Source organism: Mixophyes fleayi, chromosome 2, assembly GCF_038048845.1.
Source record: "Mixophyes fleayi isolate aMixFle1 chromosome 2, aMixFle1.hap1, whole genome shotgun sequence".
Taxonomy (NCBI): Eukaryota; Metazoa; Chordata; class Amphibia; order Anura; family Limnodynastidae; genus Mixophyes; species Mixophyes fleayi.
Genome location: NC_134403.1, coordinates 306802941 through 306825865, shown reverse-complemented (window position 1 = coordinate 306825865; position 22925 = coordinate 306802941). Strand labels below are relative to the sequence as shown.

The 22925-nt window shown below is 39.0% G+C and overlaps 1 protein-coding gene across 1 annotated transcript in view; it reads left to right on the top strand.

Moving 5' to 3' along the window:
• The first annotated feature begins 9384 nt into the window (after positions 1-9384).
• IL1RAPL1 (interleukin 1 receptor accessory protein like 1) overlaps positions 9385-22925 on the top strand; it is a 1105500-nt gene continuing 1091959 nt past the window's right edge. The window contains exon 1 of the mRNA XM_075196513.1: positions 9385-10315. The gene's annotated coding sequence lies outside the window, so the exon portion shown is untranslated. The remainder of the gene's footprint in view (positions 10316-22925) is intronic.

Below are 22925 nucleotides of genomic sequence, written 5' to 3'. Positions count from 1 at the left end.
GACAAGGGCAAGTGGAGGTAGTCAGTGGTCTGCGTTAGCAAGTTGTACCACTGCTATAGTGAGAAGGAATGTCCAACAGAAACGAGGAGGTGATGAGAGTCAGCGGTCTGCGGATAGCAAGTGGTACCGCTGTCTGAGTGAAGGAATGGAATCCAAGTGGAGGTATCCGGGAAGTCAGTGGTCTGCGGTAGCAAGTTGTACCACTGCTATGTGAGAGGAATGGAACAGGTGATACTGGAACAGGAATCAGTGGTCTGCCTTCAGCAAGTTGTACCACTGAAAATATATGTGAGGAGGTGTACGGGGAGAGACTGCAACACAGGATGTACACGGGCACATTAAACACGATCCACAGTAATATGCACAATATATATAAATGACTGAACAGGTCTGCAAATGTAGGAAGTCTCTGAAGTAATCCAGCACAAGGTAACACAGTCAATGATGGCAAAAGACTCAGCGGTTTGCAAACTCCAGAGGAGAACCAACACAGTCCAGCAAGATATGCAATACACCAGCACAGTCAATGAGAAGTATGCATACCGTGGTTCAGAAGGCAGTCAGACAGGAGTGCAGTGATACCTAGGCGGCAGGAGGCCGACAGGATGAGAAGTCCCTGGATGTAAGAAGCAGGAGTCTAGTAGGTGCAGCGCACAGGTCACGGGCACTAGGAGTCTTTACCCAGGGATCACCAGGTGGTAAGCTTACCAGGGCAATGTAGATGGTAATAGTGTACTCTGGTAGCAGGGTGATCACGGAACAGGCAATAGTAGATGATGAGATGCTCAGGAAAGTCTATGACTAGCAGCACTGGTAATATGGAGGTGATAATACACGAGGAACTGTATGGACAAGGGCAAGTGGAGGTAGTCAGTGGTCTGCGTTAGCAAGTTGTACCACTGCTATAGTGAGGAGGAATGTCCAACAGAAACGAGGAGGTGATGAGAGTCAGCGGTCTGCGGATAGCAAGTGGTACCGCTGTCTGAGTGAAGGAATGGAATCCAAGTGGAGGTATCCGGGAAGTCAGTGGTCTGCGGTAGCAAGTTGTACCACTGCTATGTGAGAGGAATGGAACAGGTGAGTGAATAAGGAGAGAAGGCTGTAGTGCACGGAGGCAGCGGATAAGAATCAGCAAACAGTCACTATGGAATATAATAGCGTTGAAGTGGTATAGGAGACTGTAGTGCACGGAGGCAGCGGATAGGAATCAGCTCACAGTCACGATGATACAGTTGATGGTAGAAGTGGTATGGGAACCACAGTAGTAGAAGTGGTTAGGAAACCACAGAGGTAGAAGTGGTTTGGAAACCACAGGAATCAGCAGCGCTGAATACACGAGGAAACACCTTCAGAGGCTCATGGGGAATGAGACTCCAAGATCAGGCAACGTGGTGTTGACCACAGGTGCTTAATATAGGGAGTGTTGCCTGATCTGCCAATTGAGTTAAAGGGACATACACTGAAGTATAGGGACGGCCACGGTTCCTAAATGTCCGGGAAGAGGCACTCACGGTCCGGTGAGTGACAATGGTTTTGTTTAGCAAAATCCATATTCATGAAATTACCATTGGCTCTTGAATCCAGCATTGCCATAGTTGAAATAAGTCGAGAGTTTATCTCAAGTTGTCTTGGAATTGAAAAATGATTCTTTATTCTTCTGTTCTCTCTCTCAAATGTAGACAGTGAAGAGATTTGAGGGATAATAGCATTCAGTTGATGTGAACAGCATGAAATAATAGATTCCTGGTCAGAATCTTTAGGTTCCATCAATGTAGCAACTGTCTTGAGGCACTGAGCTGTTTGTAGATACAAAAGGTTTTTGTGGTCAGTAAATATGATGACCACATGTTGAGGTAACGCCATTCTGAAGTGCGGTAATGGGAGCGACAATGCTGGAATAGTTCAGGATAAATTGTCGGTAGTAATTTGCAAAGCATAGAAAGTGCTGAACAGCCTTGAGAGTAGATGGAAGTGGCCAGTTCAGAATGGCTTGTACCTTCTCTGGATCAATTTTAAGACCAGACCCCGAGAATATACCCCAAGAAGGGCATAGAGGCGGCTTCAAAGGAACATTTCTCCAATTTACAATACAAGTGATTTCTCCGCAGCCTGGCAAGTACTTCAGCGACATGTTTTCTATGAGCGTCAATGTTTTGGGAGAATATGAGAGTATCGTCCAGATATACAACTACTAAGAGTAGAGGAGGTCCCTGAAGATTTCATTGATAAAACTTTGAAATACTGCCGGGGCATTACAGTGGCCGAAGGGCATAACTAGATTCTTGTAATGCCCATCACGGGTATTGAAGGCGGTCTTCCACTCATCTCCGGATTGGATATGAATGAGGTTATATGCACCTCGGAGGACCAATTTAGTAAAGATTTTTAGTGAAGCTCCCTTAATGCGGTCAAACAGTTCGGTGATGAGAGGGATAGGGTAGCGGTTTTTGATGGTAACGGTATTAAGTCCGCTATAGTCAATGTAAGGTCGTTACGAACTGTCCTTCTTTACAAAAAAGAAACCAGCCCCAACAGAGGACCTGATGAAACCCCTTTGGAGATTTTCTTTCACATAAGCTGACATGGCTTGGGTTTCAGGCTGAGAGATAGGGTAAACACGACCTCTGGGTGGAGTCTTCCCTGGGAGTAGCTCTATAGGACAATCCCATGGTCAGAGTGAAGGAAGTACTTCAGCCCAACCTTTATCGAAGACATCAGAGAAGGCTTGGTATTTAGGAGGCAGGGCAGAAGGAACCAAAGGTGTCGAGGTAGACAAGGACTGCAGGGGTCTTACCACGGTCAGACAACAAGAATAGCAGTAGGGACCCCAGGCTAGGATTTTGGAGGTGTTACAGTCTAGCTGAGGGGAGTGATGGTGCTAGGCAGGACCAGAAATGAGATCTGCTCAGAGTGAAGAGCTCCTTTGCGGAGAGCAAGCAGCTTGGTCTGATGACGGATCATGTCTCTCGGGAGTTGAGAACCATCAATGGCAGAAATACTGACTGGAGCCTCCAAAGAAAGTGTAGGAATAGATCACCGTGAGACTAGTGCTTGCAATATAAAGTGTCCTGCAGCACCAGAGTCTAGTAGAGCTCGAGAATGAAATTCAGATGAGTCACAATGTAGGGAGGCAGGAATGACACAAATAGTAGATGCCCAGAACAGATCAGGGCTTGACGTTTACCGGTCTCTTGGAACAGGAGCTTAAAAAGTGACCAGAGTCGCCACAATACATACACAGCTTGTCTCTGCGCCATCTGTCTCGTTCCTCAGAAGTCAAACGAGTTCTCCCGATTTGCATGGCCTCTTCAGGAACAGATGAGGGTGGTAAAAGGCGCGGGATCGGTCTGAAGGTTGAATGTTGAGACTGATCCTTCTCTGCAGATTTCTCCCGGAGGCGTAAACCCCCCCCTTTTGCAGACGGAGATGATAGCATCCAAGGTAGTGGGTAGTCCATGTGAAGCCAAGACATCCTTTATGTGATCGGACAACCATTGCCAGAAGGTGGCTACTAAAGCAACATTATTCCCAGATAATTCAGATGATAATGAGCGTAATTCAATAACATTTTGTGCTACAGAGTAGTTCTCTTGGTGCAATCTGAGGATGCTAGCAGAGGGAGAAGAGACTCGACCAGGTTCATCGAAAATCCGTCGGAAAGTGGCCAAAAAAAGAGACATAGTTGCTAAGAAGAGGATCATCCTTCTCCCAGAGATGAGAGGCCAAAGACAGTGCTTAACGCATAAACAGCGAGACAATATAAGCCACCTTGGTTCTATCAGTCGGAAAATTCTGAGACTACAGTTCAAATTGAATCGAACATTGATTTAGGAAGCCACAACAGAATTTAGGATCTCCAACAAATTTTGTGGGAGTAGGTAGCCTGAAAGTGGAGATGGTCACAGCGGAAGCCAAATGACCAAGAGGTTGTTCAGGTGGTGAAACAGAGATGGAGGACTGGGCCGCTTGCAGGGCATCTAGCTGACCAGCCAGGATTTGAAAACACTGTAGCAGCTGACATTGGGTGTTGTCCTGCTGCTTGACCTGTGCGATTAGATGTTGTAACATGTCTTTAGTGGAAGGCTACACCAGGGGATCAGACATTCTTTGGCCTGTTCTTAATGTCACGAAATCCGAGAGTCTTTAATGGATCCCTTGTATTTGCCAGGTTTGGTATTGCTCACTCAGGGGTGTGGAGTCTAACGAGTAGGTGGTACTCACCAAGGACCCCCGCAAGGAGGTATGGTCTTAGCTGCCCCTATCCCGCAGGTCGCGGTCCCCTGGGTGAGTCCTGGGCAGATTGGTAGGAGGAGCCAGGAGCGAAGAAGGCAAAAGACAGTTGATATCGGGCTGTGACCAGCAGAGGCTTGGAGTTACTGAAGCAGCAGTAGATCAATATGAGCAACGGAGGTGAAGAACTGTATCTGACTTAAAGATAACAGTCAGAGCAAGGGCAGGAGAGTCACTGGAGCAGCGACAATTCAATATGAGCAACAGAGATGTAGGACTATAGCTGACCTGATGATGGAAACTTAGAGCAACAGCAGGAGAGTCACTGGAACAGCGGTAGTTCAGTATGATCAACGGAAATGTAGGTGAACTCAGGAGAGGAGATGGAACCTCGAGTACAGCAGTAGCAGCTGCGGAGAGGTAGAGCTGCAGCCAGCACGGAGAGGAGTACTCATGAGAAGCAGAGTCCACACTGGAGCAACAGGAGACTCGGGTAGACCGGAGGGAGCCAGATTCTCAAAGCGAGTGAATGAACTCAAAGAACAGGTGTCTGACAGGAGGCAGTAGGAGGTTTAAATACCACTCCAAAATACTGTGACCAATGAGGAACGAGTAGGGGGTCTAAAGAGAGGAGAGCCGACTTGCACATGCGCAGAACCCGAGGCAAGATGGCGGTCGCCATCCAAGGATGTGACCAGAGCACCAGGTTCACAGCTTACAAGAGAGAGGTAACACTGCCGGTGCCCGTCAGCGGGGCAGGCGTGTGACATGTGTCGGGTAGAATCAATTTAATAAAGATGGTGATACAACCAAAATTTCTTTATGTGATTTAACAGTCCCTGATTTTTGTCCCATCATCGACATTCTGTAGAGTAGACCAATACCTAACTTCTTTGTTTTGGGGGGAAAGAGGGCTAAAATCAAATTAAGTTCACTTTACAGACCCAGGTCCTTGGATGGTCTCACACTCCCTAACTTAAAACTTTATTATTATGCTTCTCAACTGCCCACCTCAAATTCTGGGTTTCTGATCAAGACTATAACGACTTGCTATGGCAATTTAATACTATTCACACTTTGTTACAAGCCTTACTGTCAGGTACAGTTGTAACCTATGCACTTCTGTTGTTGGTGCAAGCTGTGAAAATATGGACTGCTGCCAACAAACTGGAAGGTTATGATGATATACACCCTTGCACTTCATTATGGGCTACTGCTAAGATGAAAGAATTTTCAGTAGAAGGTAATTCTCTTTGGTGCCGACATGGGGTGACAGCTATATAGTCAACTTTATGCAGACAATATCTTTGTATCCTTTGAGTGACTTTAACATTCCCTGGTCAATGTTTTTCTCATGTCTTCAGCTTCGCTATGCTATGGCGGCAAAATTTGACATGGGAATACTAACCTTAAAGAAGGTTCCTATTAAAAGGTTGCTTCAACCTCTTGTATATAATGTCCTATTCTCATATATGTGCCTCTACCTTTTGTGTGAATCAACTGCCAGTGACCTTATGCAATTAAGTTAAAAATGGGAAACTGATTTAGGTCCTATTACTGACAAGGATTGGGGAATTATTCTCAGCAGCTCACACTATTCTACTGCGTCCTTAAGATTTCAGCAGATTCCAGTGTATAATTTACAAAAAGCAAATTAACTTCTGTTAGGTTAGCAAATTTTTATTCCGGTCAAACTACTAATTGCTTAAGGTGTGAGAATGAGTTTGGGACCTTTTGACATCTCCTTAGGGAATGCCCCATAAATCATCCCTTCTGGCTTAAAGTAATTCTCTGCATCAAAAATTAGGTATTTAATTTCCCCTACTATCACAACTATACATTGCATTTATTTATGATGGCTATCCATAACCTGCATAGCCGGTTATGGATAGCTCAGACGATTCCAATGATTCATAATTGGATTTCAATGGTCAACTCCATGATACACCATGAAGTTTTACCTACACTAGTAGGAAGCAGTAGCGAAATTTGAAAGTATCTGGGGTAAGTGGATTGACTGAGCCCCTGACCTCCCCTACTAGCTGATATTTATTGTATTGTTATCAATCTCACTAATGTTATATATGCTCCAATGTTTCTGCATTTGTATTAACAGATCCTCCATTCTGTAATTTTCTGTTTTACAATGTATGTTTTGTAAACAATGTATCTATTTGGAATATTATGTGATGTCTGTTTTGTTAATTTAAGTACTTTGATATTGCTATGTTTTAGAAATAACAATAAAAAACTAATAAAAACATATTTAGAAAAGTATGTCTATATAAAGTTGTTATTTCTATCCATATCTTGCTGTTTTGGGGTTTTTTTTTTTTCAAATTAATTGAATGCATTATTATTAAACAGTATGATATCATGAGCTTTTAGTGTTGCAGTGACAGTACAATATGTATATACCTAATAAGGTGCTAAAAGTGAAGGTAAAAATGTGTTTATTGGTTATAAATGAGGTCACATAGCATTGTAAAATGCCAATACATAGTATATTGTAGTAATCATGTCCCAAAAAACCCCAAACAGTTCTTAATGGGATGTGACAGTAGACCAGAAATACACAATGTAAATGTAATATTTGTTTTTTTATGTAGAATATGATGTAAAGGTTTTTGTTAATTGCGAACAGTGTTAATTCAGAAATACGATATATGCTGCACCCTACATTCACAGCGACTTTACACTATACGCACCTGTGCGTTAAGTCTTAATTTGAGACTAAGGGGTAAATGTATGAAACTTCCCTTTACAAGGCAGCGCCGCTTTAAATTTAAGCGCTGAAGACGCCGAACTCGCAGGTGTTTAAGAACCCAGAGCTTCATACATTTACCCCTAAGTATATTTAAAGCACTCCATGTGTAGGCCCAGGGGCAGGGGGGCATCTGCTCCCCGGGCCAGTCCTATAATGGGCTACGTTGGGCTGGGTCACTGGGCCGCCTGCATTTATTTTTTTAAATGTTTCTAATGGGCTGCTGAATCCAGTCTTGCCCCCTGGGCTAAAATTTGTCAGCCCTCCTCTTTGTATGCCTCAACATATGGGCATAAGAATGCTATTTTTATGTGCAGAATTTTTTTAGCATACATTTTATGCATATGCTTCCAGCTTAGCATCAGACACACACCTTCAAATCTGGTTGGCAGAAAATAAGGCACACTTGCGCAAATAAAAAAGTTCAAGCCCTGATTTTTTGCAGCTCATTAATAATGCATGTTCAGTTCACCATGATTTCTATTTTTAGGTGCGAATTAACTGCAATAACACTGTTATAGTAAACACCACGCCCAGGGCCGGATTAAGGGAATGGAGGCCCCTGGGCTAAGAGGGCCTCCATTCCCCCGTGAGGGCCCCCCTGTGATACGAGCAGCTCCCCCCCCCCTACCCTCCCGTGATCCGAGACACACCCAAGGCACTTGCCTCCTTCCCCGGCGTGCTGTACGCTCTTTACTGAGGAGATCTTGTGAGAGTGAGACTCAGGAGATCTCCTCAGTAAGGAGACTACAGCGCGCCGGGGAAGGACTGCAGTGAAAGTGCTCAGCATCATTGATCGCGCCAGGGACGCCCCCACCCCCGACCGATCAATACTGCTGCTGAGCACTTTCAAGGGCCCCCTGGATGCCCGAGGCCCCTGGGCTGTAGCCCAGTTAGCCCTAGGGTTAATCTGGCCCTGACCACGCCCAAGCGTGGGCACTTTATTTTTTCCTGGCAAATAAACAATACACACTTTGCAAAATAACTTTTAGCAAAGCTTGCAGCTGGTGCTGAGTCCTTCGGTATGTAGATTAAAAAAACTGAGCATCTATTAATGTAATTTGTCTATAAAATGGGCCTAGGTTAAGGCTAAGTTTATTTCCAACACCTTCAATGTGCTTTTACTATGGTGTCTAAATCGAGGAATACAAATATTAGTTCAAGGTGGGGCGTTCCTCATGAAAACAAGGAGAGGAGTATTAAAGAATATCTTGTGTTTCAAACTCCCATTGTCCCATAGATTGTAAGCTTGCAAGCATGGTTCTCTTACCTCTCTGTCTATATGTATTACCCAGTATTGTTTTATTAATGTTTATTCCCAATTGGAAAGCGCTACGCAATTTGCTGGCGCTATATAAATGAATGATGATGATGATGATATCTTCACATACATATTGTATCTTTTAACAAAATGCGAAGTTGAAAGGAGCTCTAAAACTATTTAACTTAACTTCCTCAGAGGTCCTCTCCAGCAGTTTCTTGTGACTTGCGGAGATTCTACAACGCCCCTATTCTGCTCAAATATATCCCAGCATCTTGTTCTGAGGTGGCTTCATTAAGAGTCCGAAGCCACCTTAGAACTGGATGCCAGGGTCTCTTTGCACCCAGAGCACACATAACGCTTTCATGATAGCCCAACTTTTGCATGCCCGCACAAGACATCATTGCAAATACATATACAACTTATAAAACCAAACACAAATACACAAAAATAGGTGCAAAACAGGCTTTAAAGTGTGTAGCCGCACATTTTCTGCTTTGTAAATAACTTCTATTGAGGTGGTATGTGAAGAGTAAAAATAATGAATCCCCTACTAGTTCTGTTTAAATACATTTTTTTTCTGTATTACAGTGTAAATATCAGCATATGACTTGATTTTTCAGTGCTCATCATAAATTATATTATCTTTTGTCTGTTCATAACCTAGATTGGTGATAAGGCAAAGCCACATTGTGTTGCACAATAAGGTTAATGTGTAACAGATCGACAATATTTAGCAATTGAATGAAGATAAAATGTTCCCACACAGTTCAGACAGTAGGAACAAAGAAGCGATCCCATGGCAACAGTATAGTATGAATTTGAACTATCATATTAGGTAATGAGACAGTGCTTACTTTTAAACAACTAATAAAAAGTAACTATGACAATAAATGCATTGTCTGTACATGTATATTGCATTATTAATGCTGTATGTGTTTGCATTGTTTATAGATTGACTACAATAAACCTAAACATTTAACAGTCAAGATACACAATGAATGCGCTTGTTATCACAGACAGCAGTAGCTAATCCATTAGACTTTTCTTGATTCCATGTAAGGCTTTCCTGTTTTAATTCAGCCTTCTAAACTGGAGGGTGGAAATCTGTAGCTGAGGATTGGCTAGTACTGGAATATCCATTGGGTGGCAGTAACAGTATCTTTTTATGACTTGCAGTTGCAGCAGGCTGGAGAATGCATTCAATCAAATGAGGAGATCTTATTGAAACACTGGATTCATTTATGCATTGCAGTTTCTCCCCCTTTTTCTGTCTATCTGTGTCTCTCTATTACCTCCCTCCTTGTCCCCCTCTCTCCTTTCTTTTCCCTTTTTTTCTGGATGGTAGCTGTTAATCAAGTTTCATTATTACATGTTGTTCACTTGTCATCCTCATTGGAGATTAGCATCATTCGGGAGCTAACAGACAACTGATTTTAATTCCTTTTCTGTTTTACCTCCTTCATCTTCATTTGGGAGTGCTAGGACCCAGGGACACCCTTTCAAACAGCAGGAGTTCTTTCACATAGCAGTACAGTGCAAGGAAAACCCCATTGGATCTGTTATTGCAGGATACTTGTGAAATATACATACACTGCTTCTTTTTTCCCTGGCTGCATCTTGAATATGGAGAAATCTTACGTCTATAGTGGGGCTTTGCTTTGAAAGGCTGCAGGCGCGGTGAAGATTTTCTCTCTTCCTGTTGATAACAGACTTCTGTGGCTCTCCCTTCTTTTTTAATTCCAGTTCTTTTTACCCTTTTCATTCACACCTGGATTGGATCTTCTACACTGAACATAACTGGGTACTTTCAGAGCTGAAGCAAGCTGCACGTCTTAAAAGGTATCCTCGGGTCTAGATGGAATTATTCTGTATGGTGGTGAACTTGGCACTTGTGAATGGGGATCCTTTTACTGATTGCTAGCAGAAGAAATATACATATATTTCTACACAAATATCAAGGGGATTAAACGGTGGATCTGCTGACTAAGCATTGTGATGACCAGCTCTCACCTTGCTGACTGATTCCAACAGCAGAATATTTTGGAAGATCGTGCTGGGTAAGATCATTTTCTGTCTATTGAAAGCTTGCAGGTGTCTAACTACTGAAACTTGGGTGCTTCTGAAAAAAAATGGGACTCTCCGATTGCTGCAGAGCATTAAACATATTGAAAACGAATAGGAAATCTATAACTGCAGATAACATTTTTTTTTTTTTGCTCTTGTCTTTTGTGATCAGGGCACTGTCTTTTCTGCCATATATAATACTGGTGCCGATATACAGCATGAATATCTATATTCAGGGTTAATGCAATGTTTGCGGGAGGCAAGTATTAATATTAGGTGAAAACGGAAAGCAGATCATTCAGACTTAGCGCAGTTTGATTGGATAATTGTTAAATCTTTATTAAAGAATGTGTTTATTTATTTTTTTATTAACTCTGATCATTAGTATCTGGTGCATTGATCACAGGAGCTGCAGCACCCTGCATAGTAGCATATATTCCTATATATTCAACCACTGCTTCTAGTGTGCCATTTTTCTACTTAGCAGGAGGTTAAATTACATTAAGTGTATTGGTATAGATTGATATGCAATTATTTCTGCAGATTCTGCAGGAGAATAATATAGCTGCAAGCTGTTGGATGAAAAATAGCACAGCACAATGCCTGGCTCGCAGAATCAGTTTTAGGCACAATCTCTGGTGTGTCAGAGCCACTACAGCAATGCTGTCAATTAAGATGCATACATCCCATGAAAAATCATTCTGATGCTACATGCAGATATTGGTGATGTCAATGTACAACTACGTTAAATCTGGCAGGATTTATATATGTAGAGTGCAGTATGTGTTGGGCTTATGACTTCTATTACCAAACATGAATTGGGGAAAAAAAAGTTTTGCTGCTATAGAATGAAACATATAGTAGTAAATTGGCCATACCAGTGGCAGTCTGTATGATGGAATGATAGTGCTTAGTGTGCACTGTAAAGTTCTATGTGAACTATGAAAGGATCTCCAATGGGATCTCTGATCCTTGTTGCATTAGGTTTTGCTATTTAGAGAAAAGGTGGGGGTGGGGGGAAGGTCTACTGGTACATGACAGGCTATTACTTCCCTAAAATGAGAACACAGAGGAATATAGACTACTTAAAGAATGGATTATATAAATAATTTGCTTTAACTTTGAATGCTCCTGTCAGTAGACTTGAGATGAATTGACAGGGATAGTGGGAGTAAGGAGGGAGGAAAGGATCTTGAGACGAGATTTTGCTGCAATTCTAATATCGTGTGCCATGCATTTGGCACCAGTCTTCTTACAGTATCTATCTATATATATATATATATATATATATATATATATATATATATATATATATATTGCACAGGAATTGCTAGTAAAAGCTGTTAGGTTTGCACACCAGCTTAGCAACATCTTTAAAACTCCAGAATATAGCAAGTGTAACAGTCAACAAAGGTCCCATTGACAAGATCAGCCTGCAGTCTTTGTCAAGGTCAATGTTGAGGCCAGTGTTTTAATGTGATGTTTGCAAATAATGCAGTGGGGTTAGGGAGGTACTGAAAGGGGTTATGTATAGCAACAATTCACAGAACCAGAGTAAAGCTAGTTGTCTTGTGTGTTACTTTATTCATTGCAAAATGGGTCTCCTGGCCAGTACACATGCACATAACTAATCAAGTCAAACAAGTTTGGAGGAATTTCAAATATTAGATGAGGACAGATTACCAGTCAATGTTATTAAACATTAAAAATAAGTTTAAAAAATTATGACTTTTGTTTTAATTTATTTGTCTACATGGACAGTAGAACATTTTGGGAGTTATAAATGTGATTCAAATAACACAGAACATAAATCATAACAACACCAATGAAAATAATATTGTGAGGCTTCATGGCATAAAATGGCTCCTAGCCGAGAGTAGTTATAATAAGGTTTGTGTGTTAGCAAACTTTTTATATAACATAAAATAAATGCTCTCATGTCCCTTTCAGATGTCTGGTTTCTAAAGCTTGCAGTTAATAGGAGATTATTAATTTAATTTTGTATAGCAATATATTTATACTTTAAGGCTGGTAACCTCTTTGGTATTTTATTAGCTGAACGTTGTTTAAAGCTAATAATGCACTATCGCGCAAGATGGTTCATGGGTGGCAAACAGAGGCAGATGTCAGGTGCTAAAATATGTCAGTTGTTTAGCATCACTTGCAGCATGCTATAATTCGGTCCAGGGTTAGAAGATGGATGTCTTGTGAGAGCTGTTTGTCTGATTTTCCTTGTTAAATGGAAGATACTGTCTTTACCCAGGAATGATGAATTGTATTTTAAAAAAAGAAAAAGTCAAACACATGTTCTCAGAAATAAATGTAAAACTTTAGATATAGAGTAAAAAGTGATGTTAGATTATCTGAATTCAGCATGTGAAAACCAGAATGTCGTTATTCTATGTGCATCATAAAGAGATCATTCCACTGTGATCTATGTTATAGGAATACATTCCAAAGCATGGCAAGCTCTGTTTCATAAGTAAGAAGAATGTGCTTCTGAATGCTAGGTTTTAACTGTCAGGTCTTGGTGCTGGTTACTACTCAAGCAGCACTTCGACACATTACAGATGGAGAAGAATGTATTGTAGCATTTAGCTCAGTTAAATCACCAATTAGAAAAATCAGTATTAAACCTTTTATTTTTATTTAAATGCTTGAGCTTTAACATGCTCTATAATTTGTATATAAATGTGGGCCGCCATATGCTCTGAAGTCTGCTCAATGTGCATACAATGATAAAGAAGTTATATATTGTATTAGAGGTATAATGCAGAAGTGATTGTTGTATTTATAATATGTCGACATTGTAATTGGTGAAACATGAAAACATACATAGCTTGTCTTTTTCCCAACACTATAAATTGTATGATAAATAGGGTTATTGTTATATATCTAGCTTTTTCTACTTTATTATTTTGTATTGTTTTGTGAGTGTATGTGTGTGTGTCTATATATATATATATATATATATATATAATTAAAGGTATCTGCAATGTGTTGCTTGTGCATATAACTGTGAAATGGTTGTCTCGTGCTTCCATCCTTCAGGGGTCAGAATAGCACTATAGCTGCAGTACAGTATTTATTGGCTTCATCCCGAACCATGTTTTAATACAGTTTTTTACTGTACGTAGTTTAGTTTTTTATTTTTATGTGCTTTATAAATAACTACATTCGTTCAGCAATGTAAGTAACCTTGAGCATACAAGAGAAAGATAAAACAATTGTTAGAGTGATATAATGAATGACATGATGATGCATTTTCCAACTCAACACTATGTACATTGTATGGTGTGTAGCTTAGAGACTTATTTTCCTGGATGCAGGATGTCATTTCCATTCTTCTTTTCAGTTTTCCTATAATGAATGTTCCCTAGAATAATGTATAATTATATATGTGTTGACAGTTTTGGAGGCTATTTCTCATTGCTATAGGTGACAAAATATAATAGGGTTTGTGATGCATATTGTACACGGTTGCTTTTTAACCCTTTAAATGTGTTGGTGTTACCAAAATAAGATGCTAAAACAATGACATTAATACATTATGAGTTATTAGCAATTATTTAAAATCCCTCTGTACTCAGCATCCCAGTCTGAAGGCTTCAGTGGTATAAGAGTTCTTATAACAGTTTAATAATCCTCAGCAAAGAACTACACACAATGCATTTTTCCTGATGCAAGCAAAAATGAGATTAAGAGATCAATGCACATTTTTGTACAAAACCAAATTTAGGGCAAGACAGAATAGTCATTTGCCTTTCATCTCAACTTTCCTGTAGATTCCCCTTCAGTAGCCTTTGCTCTCGTTTTGATATACAGTACATTCAATATTGCTTTCACTGTGTAAAATATAAAATAATAAAATATTTTATTTCTACAATCAATATTTTAATGTTCAACCCTGTTTTTTTTTTATTTCATACGTACAGTAGCTTATCTCATACAACAACTAACCATATTTGTCCCAATTTCAAGGTAAGGTTGGTTTGCCCTAGATTCAAGGCCAGGGCTAGTGTGAACCTAGGTGGTCACTCAGGACGCCATTGTTTAGGTGGTACCTAAAACACCGAATAATAATTTTCCTCATCCAGTGTTTTTAATGCCCCATGTGGCGTCTGTGGAGAGTTGGCTGCTGACATGAAGGAGAAGGAGCCAACAGCTTCTTATATATGAAGCTGTCGGCTGCTACTCCTCAATGTCATTGATGCATTAAGAGTGTGGTACTGGGCTATGATGTCTCAGCCCAGTCCCACCCTCCAGGTCTGAGAAGCAGAAGCTGCAGCCACCAACTCCTAAGTGCTAAGGTAATAGGGGGGAGCACACCTAGGGTGCCCAGAGAGATTCCGTCAGCCTTGCTTACATTCTCCCCATACCATGCCAGAAGCCAGAATAAAATTTAACACAATGCCAAGAGACGGTCAGGAATGTTATAAATATTCTGTCCTTTACTTCGTGCAAAATTAGCCAGAATTCACGAAAACATTATACAGTATATTTTTTCATTTTTACCAATTTGATCAATAATTGTACAATATGTGGCTCTGTTTAAAACATTTCAAATTCAAACAAATTGTATGTGAGTCAGCAGAAAATCGAGATGGATGATGATGTGCATTAACATGTGTGTTAAATAATAGGGAAATGTGTGAAACCAATTTCCTTCCATTGCATTCAGACCTGATTGGATTATTGTAAACTAATCTGATCTGTGCAATTTTGGCCTAATTGGTCATAGATCTGATTAGATTGCAATGATCCAGTCTCATCAAGTTGTAATGTGTTTTTCGGCAGCATCAAGCCGTAATTTATCACACAATTACACCTATTTATTGTATCCTTTCCTACCTAATGTACACAGAAGGAGTGTGTTTCTTTTAGACAAGCAGCAAGTTTGAGCACCAACCACAAGGTGCATCAGTTCTTCCTTTCACCTCTAACATGTCACCACGCCATAGTGAAATGATGGGGTGAATGGGGTTAATAAAGGTGTGCTGGGGCACACGATGCATTAAAAAGAAACATGTTCCATTTGTACAAATGTAGACACTTTATATTCTAAGTGCAATGTTACTTGGTCACATGAAAGTGATTTTTTTCCTCTGCTTTTGTCATTAATGGCTACTGTATCTGACATGCAACATTGATGGAAATGAAATGCTTTTTACCATGTCATGAATGAGTGTATGACCTGACTATGATTAGGCATAGTAAATGCCTGACCTGAGAAACTTCTCAGTCCTCTAGTTTTTGTTAGTTTATTCATAAACTACGTGATGTAATTCTGCCATATTACTGATCAGGGTAACAACATTGACATCTTAATATTCCCATTGTATTGTGAATACTTAGAAACTAATGTTGTTTGCTAATGTAGAATGAAATAGAGTTGTATTGTGTATTTGTTTCCATTAACTATTCCTTAAATGTGCTTTATTTATATTTATTTTATAAAGTTACAGTCATAAATAAGTACATAAGCAATGCAGATTTAATAAACATGAACAAATAACATGCTGTATATTTATGCACTAAAGGCATTTAATTTCCATTTAGTTGCAAATGCAGTCCAATAGTTTGGATTAATCAGAAGTTAGCCAATACAGCAACCAAAAATCGTGTTTACACATTTGTGGTGGTTTTATTGCCTAAGAAAAAGCTGAAAAATTCCATTTGATAGCATGCAGGTGACTGGGGACATTGTTGACAGGCACCGAGCACAGTCTTAGCTACTCCGCTCCCTGTCACTTTGTTATTATTATTTGCTCTATAATTACCTGCCCGCTTGTTGTTGTCAGTAATATCAACACCAAAACTGTTGGGCATTGCGATCATTAGCCACAGCAGGTCAAACCATTTGGCAATGTGTTTGGTTGGAGCTACTATTCATTTTATCGTGATTAGCTTGAAATATAAAATACAATTAATATACTGATTTCTTCCGCATGAAAAATCAAACAGCAAACTAAATTGCATGACACACAATGGACAAACCACTATTTTTGGCCTGATAGTGGTGTGCATTTTCATTTGCCAAATAATTTTTTTTATATAGTTGCACATTTATTTCTTCTACACTCTTCTGCAAACATATATGAACAAAAATATTCTATGTTTAGTTGTATACATTTCTATTGAAGATTTATATTTTGACCTTGTAGAAACCCAGATAATTTGTCACTGTTCCCAGATTCAGCCATTTTGCACAGTTGGTAAAACGTAATTGTTTCACTTATACTTGCCAACTTTGTCAATCGCCCCTTCAGGAGATCCCAGAGGTGTTCTCCAGGGTGAAAGAGGAGGGGGGTGTGACAACGCAATTGTGTTATCATGGCCATGTTCCATCCATGCAATGCCATGACTTGCGTCATTGGGCAGCGGGGATAGGGCCATGACGCGATTCACATAATTAAGCCTCACTGTGGAAGTGGGTGGGATGCAGGAAGGTGGTCTACTCTCCCGGGTGCATGGGAGAACTACCTGAAATTCTTTAGTCTCTTGGACATTCCAAAAGAGGTCATAAAATAGTGGCACTCTGACACTATAAACAAGAGGGAGATTGCTATTGTTTCTAAGGTAAAGATGGAGGTCATTACGGTGGAAAGATATGTAAGGAGCATGCTCCTGTTTCTTCAAGATAAAGAAAGCAACCATCAAGCAAAATTGACCCAGAGCTTCTCACAGGACAAAGCCCAAGTTGGCATTTCAGCACAGTTGCTGTTTCATTTAAAAAAATAATTTCAGGAATAACCAATGAAGTGGCTGCTGAAAATCGCTATAATACCGGCAGCAGAGCCATCCACCCCAATTGTGGCAGCACCAGCATCTTCACAGAGGTATTTCCGAACAATATATTAAATAGATTATTATTATTATTATTATCATCTTTGACTTATAAGGCGCCACAAAAGGTCCACAGCGCCGTACATTACATGTACAGAAAACAGAGAACCAAGACACAATATGATACAAAAATATATACAAACACAGGTGACAGGGTAAAGCAAATCAGATTATTTCTGGGACAGATAGTGAAATGGATGGTAGAAATCAGCGAGAAGAAGGCCGAAGTTTAAGAAAACAGGGAAAACTAGGCTAACGAAGCAGGCCAAGAGGTACAGAGGGTGATGGAATAGTAGATGAAGCACACAAGGAAAGAGGGACCTGCTCATGAGAGCTAACATCCTAAAGGGAAGGGGGAGACACAAATAGGGTGGTACTAACTGGGGGAGAGAGCCAGGCCAAGGAAGTTAGGAGGAGGACTGATAGACTTGAATAAAGAAATTAGTCTTAAGGGCACTGATTACTTATCTTAGCTTTAGGGTTGTGTAAATGCATTTTTCATTAGATTTTTTTTAAGAACTAAAGAAATATATATTGTATTATTCCTACTGCACACCTTTCCTTAACTCATGTAGCAGACTTGCAAGTCAAGGAGTAGCAACAGAAACAAAGAAGACTACACAGTCAGTAAAAAAGGTAACAAAACATTCTTTTGATTCATTAGTGATAGAACAAAAAAAACAAAGGGAGGGATAATAATGCAAAACCTGAAATAAGCAAATACATTGAAAAAGGCAAAGAAATTGCATACTGTTTAAATAACTATTATGCTCTGTATTCAAAGGTGTCACCTTCTCTATAGTGGACAAATATACCCTACTGTACTGAAGACAGAAATATATTTACAACAGATGAGGTGTTTCTTGACCTCGCAAAATTAAAAAGTCAATAATTAGTGCATGAAGTGCCATTAACCAAACTTTTTAAACAATGGCTGCTGAAAGGTTTAATTCCAGGTTACTGCAGATTGGCAAATGCAGTTCTTTTACATAAAAAGGCAGTAGGACTATACACGTGCGAGTCACATATTAATAGCTGAGAAATTAATGACAGACAAATGACAAGATCTAAGGCAGCATACCTGGCAATCTAATGAATTTATCTCACTTGATAACTAAAGTAATAGGTCAGGGTAGAGCAGGTGATATTGCTTATCTATATTTAGATTCATAAACTAAAAATCCTGGGCTTTAACTCAGATAATGGGATTTACAAAGGTTTTGGCTAAATGAGAGAGAGAGTGTTGTAGTCACTTTTGGAAGCTCAGATGAAGGTCTGGTATTGGTGTACACAAGGGATCATTCATTGGTCCTGTTTATAGTAAATTAATTAAAAAATATATGGGACTAATTCTATCCCTTCATATGCCAGTTTATGGCAGGTACATACAGTAGAAAAATGAGCTGAGATGGAGAAATCACAGAAGGAACCTAAGGTATATCTAAAAGCATAGTGTTAAGCTAAAGTTATGTCTCAACGCATCATGGTGTTTAGATATGTGACAAAAATGAAACAATTTTCTCATTCACTGATCTGTGCAAAATACAATTAAAGTAAAAGTGAGATTATCCCGCTTTCATACTGCCGCCCCGGCAATATCCGGGGTTTTTCAAGCCGGGTTTTTGCCGGGGCTCGGAGCGTCCCATCTCAGAAACACCATTCATACTGCACCTCGGACCCGGGAATTTCCCGGGTTGACCCCATTCATACTGCACAAGTCTGTGCCCTGGCAATTTGTGGGAGTCATCAGCAGAGCAGTTTTCATTGGCTGAAAACATTTTTTTTTTGTAATAGTCTGCTTTTCTGCTGTTTTGTCCATAAAGATGTGTGAGTGTATCTTATAAGATATTTTAATTTTTATTGTTCCATTGTATCATTTGTAAACAATCAGACATTTGTTCAGTGTTTCCACCAATTCTGTTCTGTACTGCTCACCGCTCCGTACTTTACTTTAGTCACCTATGTAAAGTATGTGCGACCTTTCTCTTTCGTTTGTTCCTTATAGTGTGGATGATAGAAGTAGTTGTTTCAGTCCATACTGTTGTTTTCCTCTCAAGTTTTTTTTTCCTGGTTTTATGTATGCAGTTAATGTAAATATTGTGAGCATTACAGGTCATTGCAGTGTTGACACTGTGACATCATCCTCCACAGACAGGCAGACAGCCAATCAGCTTGTTTTCTGTGCAACCCGGGTCCGACCCGGTAATTACCCCTCGATAAATCCCGGGTTGAAGACCCGGGTTTTTAGACCCGGGATTTTTGACTTGTACCATTCATACTGCACCAAGACCTGGGTCGTTTGAGCTCGCCCCGGTAAAAACCCGGGATTTTGGTGCAGTATGAATGGGGTATTAGAGAGCTTTTACATGTGTACTCTGAATTTATACTCATTTTAACTACAACTTCCGTCACTTTAATCCAGCTCTTTGCATCATGTGTGTTTTTGAAGTTTTTATGGATGATGCTTGGTAGATGGAGATACATTTTAAACTTCTTTACTGTTACAACACCAAGGTTAAAATACATCATCCTCATCATCATTTATTTATATAGCGACAGCAAATTCCGTAACGCTTTACAATTGGGAACATGCACAGTAATAAAATAATACTCATTAATACGACAGAGGTAAGAGGGCCCTGTTCTCAATCTAAAATACACTCCCTTAATTGCATTCCCAATTTTCCATTTTTTCCTGCAATCATCATTTTTTAAAGTCTAGAACAGGAAATCAAACCAAGAAAATATTATTTAATCTCTTTTCATCATTAGTAAATTGTATGCGACATCAGGCCACTAATGGTAAAATAATGACCTGAGGGAATAGGCTTTTGTTCTTCTGCAATTGACACTTATAATTTTTCAACAATAACAATCATTTACTTTAGGTGTTACAGCTTAATTGAATACACAAGTTATACTTAACTGGTAATAATAATATGTCATGTGACACAAATTCTTGACCATATTAAATCTACTGTGCTTCTTCAAAGTCTCACCACAAGCCTCATGAGTTTATATCTATAGCACTTCTAGTGGAAAAATAACAGGGTAGACACATAAGTCATCAAAAGGCTAAGATTATTTTTTAAGAGATTGTTTATTGGTCTAAATGGAGCTATAGTAAATGATTTGTCCACTTTATGACAACTTCCATTAACATATTCTCACCTCATGTGACCCAATCCCACCTCTACCTGGATCCAGGAGTCAATCACAATTGCAAGATTGCAAGTAGCTTATTTTCATTCTTGCCTAAGAAGCTGCATTTGCTTTATGTAATAATAATAATAATAATAATAATAATAATAAAAATAAAAATAATATTAATAATAATAATATTTATGCGGTATCAACATATTCAAAAACACTATATAACCACTGAGAAAAAATAAATGTTCCACGAATAATAATGCAGTACAGTACAATGAAACAGAAGCTAAGTAAGACCTGATCACTAGAGCTTAGCAAAGAAGACACAAGACACGAATGCTTTTTTGTAAAGTGAACCAGCCATTTATATATCTACAAAGATCATCTGCTTCTAGGTGCTTAGTAATACTGTGTGAACTGCCCACCCAGCTAGTGTCTATGCAAACATAATTTAATGTGAAGATTCATGTGTCTCTAATTTCCAGGCTGACAATATTTAAAGAATACCTTCAAAATCTGTTATTGTTCTACACAGAATAAGTTGCATTTTTCTGATGCAATGTATCAGTTTTTGTGCATTGACTCACTAGTGAATCTATTCTTGACCTTTTCATCTCTAAACAATAAAAGAAAGTTTAGTAACTGAGTACTTGATAAATGACTATGGTCGTTGATAGAGCAACTAGGAAATGAAAGGAAAGTGATAATATAATGAAATGGGTTACTACCTCTGAATTACTTTCGCCTTCCCTGTCACATTTATAGTGACATAGTTGTGACATAAATGTATTCACATTGGTTTCTATATCTGAAAGGCTTGTTACCATCTGAGTGTGCTCCAAGGCTTGGACCAGGCATTAAAGTTACGAGGGAATTCACATGGTAGCCCAAGCCTTAGTGAGGCCCAGTAGCATAAAACATATGAGAATAATAATATATATATATATATTAGATTATTATGTATTTAAAGTATAACATATGTTTGCAACACCATTTTGTACCAGAAACTTGTGCCAGCCATTAGACTGGCACTTGACCGTAGACCATAATTCATACTGATTTGTTTACACTGCTAAATTAATCCTTAGTGCCAGCTTTTATTATGTCACTTTGATATTGCAGGCAAGACATATTAAGACATCTTCTAATATACTTTAGTTTTGATAGTACCAATATTTTCTACAGCACTGTACAATCAGAAAATCAGGTTCGTCAATCGATACCCCAGTGGAACTTACAACCTGATGTTTCCAATCTGATGACAACAGGCACACATACCATGGTCAGGTTATAAGGCAAAAGCCAGTTGCAGTATATCTTTGCACTGTGGGAGAAAGTAGAGCACCTGGAGGAAACCCACATGAGCACAGGGAGATGCAGTTCCCTGTGGCATGTCAAGCCCATTGCTAATGTCAGTATATTTGGTCAAACTTTTCTGCATGCAGGAAACTTTGTTTATAAACATTTCTTACATGTTCAAACATTTTATTAGTAAATAAAATATACAGCTGCTGTCTCAATGTGTTATCTAATGATAACGAAAGCTATACTGCTTGGATAATTAATTGAATTACTAACCAAACATCTGCCGATGTGCAACCCATGTTTACACAGAGGCAAGAGATATAATCTTAACAACCTATAACAGTTTGGACCTTGCAAAATTGCCTTCAGTCACCATACATACTGTGTGTATTTTATCTCCAAGACCCCTACATTTTGCAGCTGTTGTAAAACAGACAGTAACAGGGGTAAATCAATACAATCACAAAATCACTTAAAGCTGTAATTTAGATTATCATGGCAACACTGATGAGCAGTAGAGAAACAGGAATTTGGCAAATACAACATGAAGGATGCTTGGATTTCTAAACCTAAATTCTATTTTCTCCTTGAGAGCTTGTGATGATTTATAGAAATGTATTTTTATAGATTGAAAAAGTAACAACTAACACAATCAGAGAGCAGTGATATTCATCAAGAGAAATAGGTTCCTGTTTCTCATCTTAAGCAAACAGTAGTTACACATTATTTTATTTTTGCTGGCACACTCCTGGTATTTAAAGACTTCTTTCTGGAATTTTTTTGTATGTTTCAATGTCACTGTATTTTTTATATTATGTACATTACATGTATTATGCCCACACTGTAAATGTGTAATCATGGGCTGAATTATTTTCATTTATTTATTTTCTACAGACGGGATGTGAATGTTTGCCAACTGCTAATTTACAAGGATTGTTGTAGGTTTTAAAGAGTTGTCCCTGGAAATGTCCATATTTTTAATTTCTGGCAAACAGCACAATATTATTGCCCTTTGCAACTCCATTCTTAGACTCTGGGATTCAGAAAGTCAATTTTATTGAACATGGACATTTAAAATACACAAATGATATTAAAGCCAAATTATTTGTATTATTATTGTTATTAATTATTATTATTATTATTATTATTATTATTATTATTATTAACATTGGTGTTGCTGTTGTTGTTGTTTTTATTAATATTTATATGACACCAACATATTCAATAACACTATATAGTCATTAACAAAAATTGTATGAACCATGCTCGAGTGCATGATAGTCTACCAAGTCAGTACAA